This window comes from Tenrec ecaudatus, chromosome 8, assembly GCF_050624435.1.
Source record: "Tenrec ecaudatus isolate mTenEca1 chromosome 8, mTenEca1.hap1, whole genome shotgun sequence".
NCBI classification, from domain to species: Eukaryota; Metazoa; Chordata; class Mammalia; order Afrosoricida; family Tenrecidae; genus Tenrec; species Tenrec ecaudatus.
The window spans coordinates 38,733,078-38,743,903 of record NC_134537.1 but is presented as its reverse complement, the minus strand read 5'-3'; the positions used below and the strand labels follow the sequence as shown (position 1 = coordinate 38,743,903).

The window sequence follows — 10,826 nt, the reverse complement described above, 5'->3', positions numbered from 1 at the left end:
GCCAGTTCGTACTGGTTCAGCAGAACCCACACCTAATTTTTCATTCGGGGAACCAGTTAAAGGTGGCACTTGTAATGTAGCTAGGCAGCCACCCAATGTAGAAATCACAAATTTACATTCTTTACTCTCTTTAGCGTTCATCTGCACAACAGATTGTTATAAGTGCCCATAATAATGTTCATTCTTTCCATAGTTATAAAACATTAAACTATGTGTGTAATATTTATTCATTTCATAAAACATACTTTTGCCCCCTTCTCCCCCAAGAAGAATTCACTTCAGAGGACAGCACTGAAGCTACAGCTCAAGGAGAGGGACTTGTCTGATCAGAGCACACAGGAACCAATGAGGGAGGAGGGAAAAAAGAGTGAAACACATCCTGGCCCACCAAGCCCTGAGCACAGTATTTCTGCTCAGAGCAGCCGATGCACAGAGATGACCACAGGGCCGGCCCCACCAGGAGGCACACCGTTCCTCACTGACCAATAGCAAAATGGAGGACAGTAGTAGAGACACATAACAGGAATTGTGCCCGCCCAGATCCCACTACGCTGAAGCCAGATACTGGGGGGCATGCAGCAGAGCAATGAAGTCCTCAGAGAATGCCAGGGATAGATGTGGGGCCAGGGCATGGCACCTCATCAGATTCAACTGGAAAACACTTGTAAAGGACAACAAATAGACCTTGAACTAGTTATAGGGATTTTTTGTTGTTGTTGTTCTTGAAGCTATTGTTTTATTTTCTATTGTTGCTTCGTTGTGCTTGGTCTTGTGTTGGTGCATGTTGTTGTTGCTGCATGTCTATCTGGAAGGGATAGGCGGGATTAACAAGCCAGAAGAGAGAACAACGGGATGACAGTTCCAGAGGGACATGGGAGAGGGGGAGGTGGGGGAAAGGAAGTGGGTGTTAACAAACTCAGGGACAAGGGAACAACAAGTAATCCAAAATCAGTGGCAAGGAAGGTGTAGGAAGTCTGGAAGTGCTGGATCCAAGGACAATATAACCAAGAGGAATTCCTGAAACCCAAATGAAGACTGAGCATAATAATGTGACAAGAAAGTAGAAATAGGGGAAAGAACTAGGAGGTAAAGGGCATTTTTAGAGATCTAAATACAGGCATGTACCGATGTAAATATATTTATAAATGAGGGGGAAATAGATCTATGTACATATATTTATAGGTTTAGTATTAAGGAAACAGATGGACAGTGGGCCCCTACTCAAGTACTCCCTCAACACAAGAACACTTTGTTCTAACAATTCAGCAGTCTTAAATGCTCACCTTCCTGGCATGATTGCTCAAGACAACAGGTGCATAAGCAAATGTGGTGAAGAAAACTGATGGTGCCCGGCTATCAAAAGATATAGTGTCTGAGGTCTTAAAGGCCTGAAGATAAATAAGCAGCCATCTAGCTGAGAAACAACAAAACCCACATGGAAGAAGCACACCAGCCTGTGAGACAACGAGGTGTCGAAGAGATCAAGTATCAGGCATCAAAGAAAAAATCATAGCATTGTGAATGAGGGGGAGTGCATAGTGGGGACCCAGGGCCCAGCTATGAGCAATTGGACATCCCCTTGCAGAAGGGTCACAGAGAAGAGATGAGCCAGTCAAGGTGCAGTGTAGCAATGACGAAACATTACCATTTTTGGGGTGGGGGGAGGGAAAAAAAAGAAACATACAATTTTCCTCTAGTTCTTTAATGCTTCCTCCCTTCCCCCACTATCATGACCCCAATTATAACTTAAAAATCTGGCAGGACTGGAGAATGTACACTGGTACAGATAGGAACTGGAAATGCATGGAATCCAGGACTGATGAACCTCTCAGGACTAGTGGTGAGAATGGCAATACCAGGAGAGTGGAGGGAAGGTGAGGGAGGAAGGGGGAACAGATTACAAGGATCTACATATAACCTCCTCCCTGGGGGACGGACAACAGAAAAGTGGGTGAAGGGAGACATCAGATGGTGTAAGATATGACATAATAATAATAATTTATAAACTATCAAGGGTTAATAGGGGAGGGGGGGAGCAGGGAGGGAGGGAAAAATGAGCACATACCAGGGGCTCAAGTAGAAAGCAAATGTTTTGAGAATGATGAGGGAAACAAATGTACAAAAGTGCTTGACACAATGGATGGATGTGTGGATTGTGATAAGAGTTGTACAAGCCCCCAATAAAATGATTTAATTTAAAAACGTGATTTTGATGAAAAACAGTTTTTCTTCCTTTGAGTTTGTTACTTCAGTAAACGAACATGCAACATAAACAGAAAAAGTGCTAAAAAAACAACAACCAGAAGATGGATGACACGTTGTCCTTCGTTTCAGCCTTGGGTTATGCCTGAAATTCCCACGAGATATTTTGAGCGAATTATACAATTCCCGAAAGTGTTTACAGAGCTCAAAATATTGTTAGAACAATTGCTGTAAGTTCAGCAGAAGCGAAAGGGTTTTTTTCTAAAAAATGTGAACATAAAATATTCAGAGAAGTTGCCTATTTCTAATATATTAAACACAATGACTGTTGTCTAATTGACCTGCCGCTAAAGGAATGGGCTCCTACTCCTACAGTGAAAAGATGGTTAAAGATAAATTACACAGCAATGATGCCCAGATAAAAGTGAAGAATTTTTTATTTTTTTAAATTAATAATTTTATTAAAGGCTCTTATAGCTCCCTCAACAATTCATACATCAATTGTATCAAGAACATTTGTACATATGCTGCCATCATCATTTTCAAAACATTTTCTTTCTACTTGAGCCCTTAGTATCAGCTCCTTTTTTCCCTCCCTCCACTACCCTCCCACCTTTGTGAACCCTTGATAAATTATAAATTATTTTCACATCTTACACCATCCTGTTTCCCTTCACTCACGTTTTTGTTGTTTGTCCCCGAAAGTGAAGAATTATTACAAGTGACACCAAGAAGCAATACGGAACCATCTTTAACCATTTCATTGTTTTTGTCAGGTATTATTTATTATTTTGTCCTTAATATTTTAAAATTCTCATAATCTAGTTTTGTGTACCTCATATTGTTCTTATTTAAGTATGAGCTACTTTTTGTCATATTGTACTTTTATACTTAAAACAGTCATTAGGGCAGCAAACTGTTTGTTGAATGATTTGAATCCCGTCGCTGTAAGTGGGAGGTAGGGAAACACCAGGTTTCCGCAGCTCGTATGAAGCCAGTTGTAAAAGAGAAAATGGAGTGGGCCATCCACTGGGGTAGGGCAATGATCTGTATATTTACAGTTCTCTTTTTTTTTTTTTAATTTTAACAATTTATTGGGGCTCATACAATTCTTTTCACAGTACAGTTCTCTTTTAGAACTTGTTTAGTAAAAACTTCGGAGAAGGGAAAAGATGGCTCACCTTATACATAGGTTTAAGTGCACACATTACTAGATCATGTTTAAAAATTAATCACCAGCGGTAGCAGTTTGAAGAAACCTCTGAAAGTGCCTAATCAATAACCCTGCCTTATGAAAGTACCTAATCGATAACCCTGTCTTGCTGGTTTTTTGAGTAGCTACACCTCAGCACTAAATAACTTATAATGTGCACGTAATGTTGATTAAGCATCTCATCTTGGGCTGATCTTTCAATGCAATGTGTAAGAAAAAATCATTGTTTCTATAGTGTGGGTTTTGGCCATCTATATTAATATTTTCCATTATTTTCATGTCTTTTGATTCTAAAATATCTATTTTTAAACTATTAATTAGTTTCCAAGCAGATGGCATAACAACTAAGAAATCTTTTTAAGGATCCGAGACTTTGGTGTATATTAAGCTAGCACCCTAAGCTTTGCTCCTCCAACATTTAATTATACAAATGTACCTACCAATGACACGAAAAAGAAACCTATCTAAAACTACCAGCCCCTCAAACTGAAAATAAACAAAACTCTGCCACCCTTCATTTTTTTTCTTCATTGAATTTGGACAGTAGAAGGGCAGGTCTTAGAGAAAATGAATATTCCAGCGTGAGCACAGAGCTCGACAGCCAGAAACTATTTTTGGACTTCAGCAGTCAAAGGACATGTTTTCCAAAGGAGATGGGAGAAAAAGCAGATCTTAAGTTTATATTCTGTTTTTAAACTAAATGTGAACAAAAAGAATAAACTTTCCCCACCAAACAATGGATCACGGTGGAACCGTGTCTTCCTGTCACCTACACTCTGCACCCCAGCCATCTTTAGCACCCTCCTTGCCCTCATCCCACTTCCTGTTGGCTACTGAGCTCTGCCAGTGAATGCCTGCCAAAGTGATTCTTGAATCTCTCCTTCTCTGTCGTCTCTAACTGGTCTTCACCCCAACCTTCTACTCTCCACCTCCCAAGTAGTCTCAGGCTTTCGGTTGCCCTTCCTGATCTCCATCCACCCTACCTATATGCCTAGCGGTCAACTACTCTTTTAAAAAGACATTTAATCAGGCATGAAAATACAGTTTAAACGTTTCTGGCTCTTCATAGCCTGCAAGTAAAATCTAAATACAGATCCTTTGTGCCTGTCCCTGGTTCACTTTTACATCCATTTTCTTTCCACCCTTTATATGTTTCCTGAGCTTGTCTGAAACTGACCTATGTTCTTATCTCAGCCTTTCCTCAATCTTTTTTAACGTTTCTCTCTGAATATTGTCTTTGCACCATTCTTGACTTTAAGGTCAAATCACACCTACCTATTTCATTAGGCTTTTTCGTAGTACAATGGTTGTTTCCTATTTGAATCCCTATAGCATGATATTTATTCCTCTATATCTGTGCTGTGTTAAAATGATTTTCTGATCTCAAAAAATATATTGGCATATATATCACATAGTATACAATTCAATAGTTCAATCTTATTAATTAGAATTATACAATCATCTCCTCATTCAATTTTGGAGCACTTACTGTCTGGTATTTATTGTCAGCAGACCCCAAATCTCCCTAATCTTTGCCCCAAACTCCCCAAGAAACCATTAAGGCAATAACTGTCTCTCGCTCTACGCATCGTTGATTTCATAGTTCTGATTTCTTGGGCTTCTCGTGTTTTCTTAACCCAAGAAGGTGAACAAATGCTTAGTTGTTCTTGAGCCTCGAGGGGAGGTACTCTGGTTGATGAGGCATTATGTGATTCTGAGTGGCATTGATTTATAGCTGGGTCTGGACGGAAAGACCCCAAAAGAAAGGTTACATAAATCCTAGTGCTTTGGATCTCTTTCTTGAGTGGATGTCGGAAAACATTAAAATTGCAGTATTCTGGCTTTGTTCTCGAGACCTGGACACTAAGCAAACTTGCTGGATTGCCAAGGTAATATCTATTTACAGATTCCAGGGGATGTGTATTTGGCTCCCCTGGAAACATCTATTCCATTTAGTTCAAGATATTTATCCCACGTGCAAAGCCTTATACTATTCAAAGACATACGAGTTAGAGGCATGGCCCCCTTTCAAGGAGAACTAGAGTAGGTCTGACTTGAATAGCCGTCTGCTTCCAAATGCTGGTCTGCCAGAAAACACATGGTATTTTCTATTTTCCAGGGGGCCCAGGGAGATAAACATGTGAATTTCAGCAGATGTGCCGATTTCACTCAGGGAAAAGGTGTCAGAACACTGTAGCATCGCCAAAAATAACTTCTTCAAGGCACTGAGTGTCTGAATTTAGAAAAGTTAAAAATATCAACACAAGCATTTTTACATATTTTTCAAATGTGACCAAAAAATGCTGTGCTTTACACACAAACTTTCTCGGTGTGTTTGTTTCTTGCATAACCCATATGATGAACAGCTCTGCCAAATTTCTGTAAATCCCCAAGGACTTCTCATTTGCCTCTCTTTTCAAACTTGATAGGAGAAAGCTTGTTCAAAAGTAGCTTGTTATCCACCTGCATCTTGGTACAGTTTTGAAGAGAATTTGGCTTTGATTGTTACTCAATTCCAAGATAATAAGTTCAATACCAGGTGACAACACCAGATGACTAGGGCTAATTGGTGGCAGCCGGGCTTTAGAATAGTTTTGGTCTTACCCTGTGTGTTTCGATTACAGGTTACTCTATAATTTCCTAATTATATTCAAACATTAAACAATACAATTTTGCTAAATATTGTAAAAGCAAAGGAGAACTTACAAACAATGTGAACAGATGGCTGTGAATTCACCTTCGTTACGCCATTTAAAGCAAACGATGCTTTTTTTTCTACAAAGACGGTGGCATTAGCTCCCCCATGTCTTGGACTTTATGGGACCGAAATCATGTGCTCTGGAAAGTGTTCCCTGAGAGCTGGATGGGACAGAGGTCATGTCTACAGTGCCTTCAGTACTAGCATCTGGTCCTCTGTAGGTCTGAAGACACGATTGCCATCAACACTGGCAGAGTCTACGCCATTGCTTTATCTGTTGTCACAGTTTGGATTGGGCCCTCCAAAAATAAGTGTAACTTGTCAGCGCCCTGATTCTCAGGGGTTTGGCAATTATGTAGTGATGTCATTCTTCCCCATGATGTGATCAGCCAATCCATTGTCCAGGGCTTAGGGTGGGATGCCACACCCACCCTTATTCAGGTCTCAGCCCCGATTGATGTAAGGGAGATTCTCCTGCATCACGTTTTTTCTTAGAAGAAATAAAAGGAGAAGCAAGCAGAGAGGGTGGGACCTCAGTACTTGCAACAAGCTAGTGTGTTCCCTTTGTACATGATGTTCCTACTCTGAGAACCTCCTAAGGAAATATTGATGCCAAGACACAAAGAGATCTCCAAGGGACACCAGGCCTACAGGTGGTGAAAGGAGACAAGAATCATCCATCCCCAGAGCCAACCACAAAAGTATCCCCTACAACTAGCATCCTGAATTTTTGGCTTCTAGCCTCCTAAACTGTGAGAAAATAAACTTGTTTAAAGCCACTTGTTGTATTTCTGTTAAATCAGCATTATATAACTAAGACATCAGCTAAACTGAACATTTCTTCTAGCTTTCCTCTTACCCATGCGAAGCAGGTAAAACTGTCAGCTTCTGGTCGTGTATAAAGAATGCTGTTTAGATACAGAATATTTAAGGAGCTTGGTAGCTCTGAATTATGCGTTGGACTGCTAATCACAAGGTTGAGGGTTCAAAATCACCAGCTGATCTGGAAGAAAGATAAAGCTTTCTGCTCTGTAAAGATTTGCTGTCTCACAAACCAGAGTGGCAGTTAATTCAAGAGTCACTGTGCACTGGAACCAGTTCAATGGCAGTGAGTTTGAGCCTTTTAGAAAAGCAGAGTATGCCTTTCAGAAGAAGCTTGCTAAAGTGAAAAGGGAAACAGCAAAAAAGAAGACCCTTGACGAGACGGACTGACACCATGGCTGCAACAGCGTCTCAAGCCTAACTGTGCGCTGGCACCGGCCGGCAGTGTTGCATTACCGGTGCATAAGGTCCTCTCGGTTAGAGCCAGTTTGACCACCTAGCCACAGCAGTAATACTACAGGGAGTCAAATCATTAAGCAACATAGGAATTTAAGGTAGGTCTGACTCTAGATATTTCAGAAAATTAATGCCATCTCCAAATCTCAAACTCACTGGCACCTCTAAGTAACTAGTAATAGCATTTATTGAGCGCTTTTGTCCTAGAAACTGTTGTATGGGTTATAGATTTAATAACGAATCACCTACACATCCTCATGGAAGCACACTTAAGAGCAAATGACACGTTTCATTGGGCAAATCGGCACACAATATCTTCCTGTTAGGTTGCTAGAGTCAGGGACTGGGTGGTCAAGGGAGTTGACCCTCCCATCCCTGCGGAAGCCTCATAGAGGAGGCTGGGAAGGAAATCAGATGACCATGAAACACCTATAGGACCCTTTAACTGAGCATGCTACAAGTCCAGCCCCCAGGTGGGCGGTACACCTGGACGGCCCAAACTAGGCCCACGTGGACTTAATTCAGCCAATGGGGTCGGCCAATGTCTTCGACCACGCCTCCCAGCCAGAGGATTGAAGCACCCTGGCGGCGGGAAGGCTGGTCTCTGACCCTGCTCCTGGGCAGCGGCAGGTGGAGGTGGGAGGCGTACACTCCATGCACCTCCTGGCGGACCTAGGTGCCCGCCCCGGGCCTGCTTGGGACCCACATGCGCCCGCGCTGGGCCTGTTCGGGGCCCACGGCCCCTTTCTCCTCACTCCCTCTCCCCCAGCGCCCGCAGGGCCGCCCGTGTGGGTGCGCTGTGCCACGAGGGTGCTAGTGAGCCCAGCGCGGCTTCCCTGAAATCGCGTGTCCCCTTTGGACACTGTAAAACCGGAAGCTTCTCGGTCCTTCACAAAAACCCACTTGGATCAAAACGGGCTTCGGTACGGATTCTTTCTGTGCGAAGCCACGAACCGAGGTCTGACCCCCCTCGAGCAACCTCGCATTTAACGCGTGGACGACCAAGGATGTCATATGTGAGGACTAAGATGCGCCTGACACGAGCCAGGGTTTTCCCAGGCGCCCCATGTGCAGGTGAAAAGTGGCCATTGACTCAGGAAGACCCGAGAAGAATGGATGCACTTGGGTGATGGTGCCGGCGAAGAATATTGAATTCCCCATGGACTGCAGAAGGAACAAGCATCTGCCGGGGGAGGGATAGCCAGCATGTTCCTTAGCAGTGAAGTGGGCAGAGACGTTGGGATGTGGCCTGGAGAGACCAACTCCCGCTTGGTAAAAGAGGAGCTCCTGGGCCTGGATGAAACTGATCGCCCGAGGGGGTGCAGGACCATACCAGGGTATCGGTCACTGAGTCAGAACCCGTGCAAGAGTAGCAAACAACAACAAACACTCCTAGGGACTCTCATCACAATTATTTTACAAGCTAATTGTACTGAGATACTGAATAACCGGTTCAAGCTCAAATGGTGAGTGGTACCTCCCAGTTGCCAGACCCTGGGATCTCCAGGGCCTATGTGTGCCAAGGTGCCACCTAAGCCCGGGTTATGCATTGATTCATTTGTATTTCTTTCTGCATATTTTGTCCTCCCCCCCCCCCATTGTCCATTGACGCATGCCCAGGAGAGCCAACATAGGCCAAAGCCTCAGTTTTTCCCGCAAGTGGGCACGGATGGGTGTTAAACCTGGAGCAGCCCACCTGGGCCAGGTGATTGCAATTCAGCCAATGGGATCGACCTGGGGTGGTTCGCCACACCTCCCCCCGGAATCCTTGAAAAGGCAGGAACCGGGAGGGAGAGGGGGCTTGTCTTGGCTTGTCTTGTCTGGTCGTCTTCGTGGGAGGAAACTTGGGAGAGAGATCCTTGCGTGACCCTGAGCAGTCTCTGCCAGGCCGCATGGTCAAAGGAATCCTATGGGTGCCGCCTGTAAAACCTGAAGCTTCTTTTAACTCTCATTAAATTTACTTGGATCATGAGCCCGGCTCCAGGGTGAATTCTTTTTCTCGCGTGGAGCCAAGGACCGAGGCTGTAATCTAGCCAGGAGAGAGAGACCTAACACCATCACCACATAATTCTTGCCCACCCTTTGCCCTGACCTGCAAGGCCTGCGTTAGTCTGGCTCGCACCTGCCTCAGGGACTAGCCTACAAAATCCTGTGCTTCCTGTGTGGATTGGCTTTGCCCCGCAGTCTGGTTAGCTTGCTCTCTCCTTTTATTCCTATCTCTGTCTAATGTTACCTCCTCCAGCAGGGCTATAACCCCTACTCTGCTTTAGCTTTCTTCCCAGTTCTCCTCTGGGAATCCTCTTCTGTTCTGGACGGTGTCGCTCGGCTCTTCCCTTTAACGCTCCTCCACGAGGGCCAGCATTGCTGGCTTGGCGACACGTCCCTGGTGCCCCGAGCAGTGCGGGCACATAGTGGGTGATGTGCATTTGTTGAACGACTGAATCTAGTTCCCACAACCTATGAGAGAGAGAAGGCCTTTACACAGAAGAGGTGGCTCAGGTTTTGTTTTTTTTAAAAAAAAGCTTTCTCCTATCGAATGGCTATTAGCAGAATGCTAAAATTCCACTCCCACAGTAGCGTGGGGCCACAGAAGATTCGACGAGGATGGGATTCGAACCCACGCATGCAGAGCACAATGGATTAGCAGTCCATCGCCTTAACCACTCGGCCACCTCGTCTCTCTGAAGAGGTGGCTCAGGAAGAGGGAAAAAATACCTCAAATCTCCTGGCTAATAAAGTGATTGGGACTAAAGGGAGACTAACTCTCCCCCCACCCACTTCATTCTCTGGCAGGAGTGTTTGCATCGCCACAGGCTGCCTGATGTCATCTGTTTTTCTCTTCTCTGGCTCCAGAGTGGTCAGCAAATGTTTCTGAAATTAGGGCCTGCTTCTCTCATCACAGCATCCAAACCACAGCTGAGATTGACTATAATGTTCGAATTGTTACTTTGGCTATTTTTTTTGCCATGGTTTTTCTATGGCTAAAATCTTGAAAGACTTACAAGCCCTTGCCCTTTCCCCCATCTCTCATTCCTTATGCTGTCAGCATCGTTAACTACACCCGAGTTTTTGTTTCATTTGAATGAATTCATTCATGTAGGCAGTAGGGATCAAAGGGGAATTCTACTCGTAACTAGCACAGGTCATTTAATTTCCCTGGGCTTCCATTTCCTTAATTAGTACCACTCCTTGGGGTAATCTGATTAAGTGGGATTATGTAAAGTGCCTGGCTATAGTAATGGCTCTATATGGCTGTGTTCCATCCTCCTGGATGTGGGGAAATAGTAGGGAACAGGACAGGTGTGGGCCCTTCACCACCAGTACTGTCAGCTTCACACACTGGGGGGCTAAACGAACACAATCACATAGGGCAAGAACTCTGAAGGGGAAGGTGTTAGGTCACTCAGTGACCTCTGGGTCCTTTCCTCCTGTCAT

General features: G+C 44.1%; 1 non-coding gene across 1 annotated transcript; it reads right to left on the bottom strand.

Moving 5' to 3' along the window:
* Window positions 1-9,987: 9,987 nt before the first annotated feature.
* TRNAS-GCU (transfer RNA serine (anticodon GCU)) lies at window positions 9,988-10,069 on the bottom strand. The gene has a single exon. It is a non-coding gene; the product is annotated as a tRNA-Ser (tRNA).
* Between the last annotated feature and the right edge of the window lie 757 nt (window positions 10,070-10,826).